Source organism: Mauremys mutica, chromosome 1 (assembly GCF_020497125.1).
Source record: "Mauremys mutica isolate MM-2020 ecotype Southern chromosome 1, ASM2049712v1, whole genome shotgun sequence".
NCBI lineage: Eukaryota > Metazoa > Chordata > Testudines > Geoemydidae > Mauremys > Mauremys mutica.
The window spans coordinates 203722446-203728445 of record NC_059072.1 but is presented as its reverse complement, the minus strand read 5'-3'; the positions used below and the strand labels follow the sequence as shown (position 1 = coordinate 203728445).

Below are 6000 nucleotides of genomic sequence, written 5' to 3'. Positions count from 1 at the left end.
AAACTGTGACTTAAGGGAATCTATGAACATTCCAATAGTCATCTTTTCTGATACATTTAAAAAGAGTTATCTGGCTGTATGTAGAGAGAGGGCTGTATGAAAATATCCTCCTATCTGTCTTGCTTTAAATGTCATTTTTACAAGAGAAAACCTTTTCTAATGAATGCCATCCATACCTAGGAGAGGTGATATTGATAGATGTGTCACCTTTTTATCACAAAAGCGCTTGATGTTAGATGTTAGGTTTTATAGGGAAAATGTTAACCCTTTTGATTTTAATGTGAAAGGTAACCACTGAAGTTGTTTTTGTCTTCTATATAGTGGAAAAGGTGATTTCCCCCCCCCCCCATGTATATTTGAGTTTCATCTTTAGATGAATGTTTACCTTTTGTACATTGGTTCATATTCTGACAGGAAAGCTTCTAATGCATATTTTTATTTGTATTGTAATATTGTACACATCCTCATCCTCATAAATAACTTTTAACTTGTATAGATCTTCCTTTCATTTGAGAATCTATATAATAAATCAGACACATCATCTCTGTAAAGACAATAAATATACAGATTTTACAGAGGGATAAACTCATGCACAGAGAGGTTAAGTGATTTGCCCAAATCCATACAATGAGATGTGACATAACTGGAAGTAGTCTTGGAACCTTGACATCCCCATCCAATCCCATGCTGCTAGTTCTTAAATAGGCAGCAATTCTATCAAACTCGTAAGCCATCAATGTATAGTTAAACAGAAGTTATGGGCTTGATTCTGAAATTACTGGGTGAGGGTGTTTGGCCCATGTTATGCATGTAGCTGAGTTGCGACTGCTAGTAGCAGATATCCCAATGACTGATAATGGGACACTAGATGGGGAAGGCTCTGAGTTACTATAGAGAATTTTTTCCCAGATGTCTGGCTTGTGGGTCTTGCCCATGTGCTCAGGGTTCAACTGATCACCGTATTTGAGATCAGGAAGGAATTTCTCCCTAGGTCAGATTGGCAGAGATCCTGGGGTCTTTTTTGCCTTCCTCTGCAGCAAGGGGCATGGGTCACTTGCAGGTTTAAACTAGTGTATATGGTGGATTCTCTGTAACTTGAAGTATTTAAATCATGACTTGAGGACTTCAGTCCTCCAGAGGTTAAGGGTCTATTACAGGAGTAGGTGGGTGAGGTTCTATGGCCTGCAAAGTACAGGTGGTCAGACTAGATGATCATGATGGTCCCTTCTGGCCTTAAAGTCTAAATGGCAGTAAATTAACCAGTGTTTGGCCATGTGAACTCTGATCCAATTAAGAGTAGGACCATCTCCCACCAGGTTAGAGAAAAGAAAAATTGGAACAATCATGGAGGTCCCAGCAATCTTTAACTTAGCAGGGCCCATTTCTATTTTCTTTTATACCCTAAATTCCCATAGAAGAAGGAAGTGTGGTTAATTCTGTGAAAGTAGTCTAGGGATGGAAGCTTGTTCTAATGAGTTTGAAGTAGTTTCAATGGCTAAAGATTGTAGGCTATGCAAATAAGATTTTGTGAAGACCAACAAAATATTTCAGTAGTCTGTTTTTTAAAACCTCAGCTAATATGTCTGCCTGCACCATGGAATGACAATGAAAACCAGTTTGAAATGTAGAAAAAAATCTCCATAATCTTTTTACAAACCAATCAATCTTCACATTAAAGTAGTATGGAATGGAATTACACTACTATTGGATATTTCCATTTAAAAAATGATTCAGAAAAAACTCAGACATATTTGCAGATTGCAGTAAATTACCCAAATGTAATTGTACTAATGAATATTCTAGTTAAAACTGAAAATGTTAGTGATCCTGGTAGACACGCACATATACTCTGGTCCATTTTTGTAGAAACTTTGTCACTAAAACACAGAGACAGATGCACAATATGTTCAATATCATCTTATTCTGTGTGTTATGCAAGTTGATAGGAATTATGCATTATGCAATTTTATAAAGCAGTTTGTGGTCACCATGTGTTATTAAGAACTGCTGTGTGTATAGAAGAACTGCATCTGACACATGCTGCAAAAGTTCTAGACTATCAGTTTGCATGAAATTGTCTGTATCCCAGCCTAGCCATCATTCTTTGGGAATAAAGAGCATCGACTATTGGACATTTTAATCCATTTATCAATCATAAAGGCAAATAATCATATTTATTTTGTCAATCTAATGCCTGAATCTTAGTATTCTTTCATTATACAGTAGCCACCCATACAAAGTAACTATAAAATCTATAACTACCTTAATATATTGTGCTACTTTCTGTGTCGAAGAAAGATTCTTTTGGGCCCTCTTCATGCTAGATTTATGTTCTCTGAAGATTTAAGTATATTAGTATGGGTAATCTCACTCCATTACCTTCTATAAAACAAGATCTGTGACTTCCTCCCTGGTGTGCATTTACCATATCGAAATGGGCTACTATTTTCATATTTAACTCACTGGTAAGTCATAAAATCAGCTTAAGGAGTGTCTGCCCAAAGAACTGAACATACAAGATGATAAAAGGGAGCTTTTATTACTCATAATAGTATTGATGTTATATTAAACATTGAACATTGACTATTGTTTTGAATTGCAGCCTTGGCACCCTCATCCAGCCTCCCTTTCAGCTTTGAAATAGACCAAATTCAGAAATTTACAAGGCTTTTAAAAAACCTAGATGAAGCAGTTAAATCTCCAGATTGGAGGATGTGATCCTCTAAAGGCCCTTTATAGAATATCAAAAGAAAGAGAGGATTATATTTAGCAGGTGTGAGAGCCCACGCAGGACATTTCATTGAGAAAGAGCCTGATATTATCCAGCAACAAATACTTAAATTAATATAAAACATCTTGGGGGGAAGTGGATTTTCTTTTCTTTTTTGAAGTATTAGGAAATTATAACACTTTGTGGCTCTTTCAAACCTGAAAGGTCCAAATATACATGAGTCAATGTCATGTAAAAAAGAAAAAAAAAGGGGGGGGGAGTTTAAAACAAAAATACTTTGGTAGGACCTGGGAGACAAAGAGTGGGGGGTAACTGACCATTTGCCTTAAAGTGAGCAGAGTAGCTCTGAATATTCTTTTTCTGTCTCATTCATAGATCTGCACCACTGCCTAATGGACCAAACCAGAAACAATGGACCACAGACTAAGCAGCTAACACAGCCAGTGGCATAGCCTTCTGAATGGAGCTATGGAGTCAGATTATTCTTAGTACAGGGCTGGGTGTTCCAGGGAAGTGAGAGTGGGGGACTTAAAAGAACCAGATTATTGATAGCTGCCAAACCAGGTTTGTGTCTGCGTACTCCACCTTGATCATGATGGAAGCATCATCTTTCTTTCTTCTGTTTTCTGGATCTCTTGAGATGCAACCTTTCAATACAGAATTAGTGTATTCTGATTGGTTTGTCTCTATCTAGATAATATACTCAATCATCTAAAGTGGAAAACTGGACTCTGTGGTTTTGTGGGGAGATGTACCCTCCTCTATTCACCAGTGTGTGGTCCTAAATTTTAACCAGTTGCTATTTTTTGCTTTTCTTGAAAACAGTGAATGTAATGCCCCAAAGCCCCATGTTCTTGTTATAACTCAATAAAGCCACACAATCGACATTTAACTATCTGTAGCACTAATAGTGTTTAATAGAAAGGAAGGGCCAATTAAATAACACTTCTTACTGACAGCTAGGCCTAATCCAACATTTTATTTTGCATTCAAGCTACCCACAAAGATGCATTATCTGATCTCCATAAATTGATTAAAGCGATTCAGGTCTGGGATAGATGTGTCCTGTCCTGTCCCACCTTTTGTTTAACTTTTGCCTGTATTTCCTTACTCACTATTAACCTGATGTGGACACATTGAAAGCTATCCTTTGAGACCTAAATATCCTGTGCTTGCTGTTTTGTCAGTAAGTCAAAAATCTATGATGTGCTAAAACTGATCTCACTCATGACTAGTCTTAGTGGGAAGGACACTTGTGAGACATCTAGATTCATGTATTGCCAAGTACCATTTGGCACCTACAGAGTTAAAGGTCCTCGGAACCTATAAGATCTGGTCTAGGTAGTATCTAAAATCAGTACTAGACCCACTTTATTTTTTCCTTAAAAACAGGAAATGGAGCCCTGAAGGCTTTTTAACTGGAGAGAGAGAGAGAGAGAGAGTCGGGAGGGGGTATACTAGCTCTGCCCATATCCAGCCCTGAGCCTGACCCAGACTTGGGGGTCTCTCTGTGTGGGTCCCCCCCATTACTTTGGCAGACTTTTTGGAATGTCTGGGAGCTAAGGGCTTTGCTTCATGGAGCAGAATTCTGAAGCAAGAAAAAGAGAAAGTTATAGACTAAACCACAGAAATGTAAACATGTCTGCAGCTAAAATAACTCCACTTTCATTGAAAACACTCCTCACTCACAATCAGACTTCTGTGTGCTATGCTCAATAAAACTGCACGTTAATAGTAAGCAATTAATACATTATGTAGCCCTGCTTTAAAAACCGAGACACCTTTAATTATGATTATTGTTATGATCATTAAAGGAGTACTCAATTTTCTTCTTTATATGCTTTGCTCTCCGATTCCGACTGTTAGCTGGGGTTCCTAGCTGGGAAAGTGCAGCAGAGGTGTCTTTCAGAACATGAGTGAGTGAGCATGACATGAACAGAAGGAACATTGCGCAAGATAAAGTAGGGAAAATGCAGTTTCAGCACGGAGACAAGGGACAAAAGACACCTCGGTAAGGACCCTTTTTAATTTTAAAATTCTTTTTTGTTTTGTTGGGGGTGGGGGTAGGTGTGTGCTGGTGTTGGTGGAGGGCAGCTTACAATCTAAATGACACCGAGGAGACCCTCACGTGGTTTGATGGATCTGACTTCACTCCCTTGTCTTTTTGCCCGTTTTTTTCCCCATCCTTTCCATTGCTGATGTGTTCTTCTCGGGGTTTTAAAATTAATGAACTGTCCTTACCATAGCTGTGCCTGCGTTCCCTTCACTTCCTCAACTTTAACATTCCCCCCCCCAGTGCCTTCACGCGTCCCTCCGGTCTCCTCAGGAGTGGAACAATATTATGACCGGCTTAAACAGTTGCCGTGCATCCCACCCCTCACTTGTCTTTCATTGCATCGAGGTAGCTGGTTTTTACACGTTAACGTTGGCTTTCCCTCGGGTCGGGGCGCAGTCTTTGCAGCCAGCCATGCCTTGTCAAGTTCGGTGTTCCGGGGGGAAATACCCCGGACGCCTGGGTTCTCTCCTCCAGCCCACTCTGGACAGTTTTCAGGTTTTATGTCTCCCCCGCCCCTTCTGAGCACCCGGCTCCCCGGCTGCAGGGGACCCCCCGAGCCCGCTCCGTCTAGCCCATCAGGTCTCTCTCTCTCACCCCCCCACCCCGAGCCAGCCCCTCTGCTGGGTCGGTGCCCAGCCGGGGCCGCGTGCTCGGAGCGCCCGGGGCTGGCCGCGGCGGGGCCGGTCCCCCCGCACGGAGGGAGCTGGGGAGAGAGAGCCTGGGCAGTTGCCCTGCTCCATGATTGGAGCAGGAGGGAGGCTCGCTGAGCCCGGGGCCCGCGCTCTGGGCCGAGCCCATTCCGAGTGAAGTGAGTCAGTGCAGCCCGCGGCTCCCCCGTGCGCTCCTCGCTCCCTCGCTCACACGCTGGCGGCGGCGGCGGCCACTGGCTTCACCCGCAGCCCCGGACTCGCCCCGTGCCCGGCCTCTCCCGGTAAGTCCCTTCTCCGTCCCGCTCGGGCCGCTTCGGGGGAGCGGGGAGGGGTGTGTACACGGGACGCGGCCTCGGCTGCCCCCCCCCCGCAGCTGGGACTGGGGTGGGGAGGGAGGGAGGCAGGCAGGGAAAGTTTGACAGGGCGCAGGGCGCAGCTCCCCTGCCCCCCGGGGAGCGCCGCGCGGGCGGGCGGGCGCCGGAGGGGCTGGCGCAGCCCGCTGGCAGGCTGGAGGTGCCCCCCGGGGCGGCGCAGGGCCGGGCGCGCTGGCAGCCAGGCGCACT

At 43.7% G+C, this 6000-nt stretch overlaps 1 protein-coding gene across 2 annotated transcripts in view; it reads left to right on the top strand.

Moving 5' to 3' along the window:
* The first annotated feature begins 5585 nt into the window (after positions 1–5585).
* Positions 5586–6000, top strand: part of ERG (ETS transcription factor ERG) — a 210830-nt gene continuing 210415 nt past the window's right edge. For both annotated transcript variants that reach the window (XM_045002483.1, XM_045002478.1), the window contains exon 1: positions 5586–5718. The gene's annotated coding sequence lies outside the window, so the exon portion shown is untranslated. The remainder of the gene's footprint in view (positions 5719–6000) is intronic.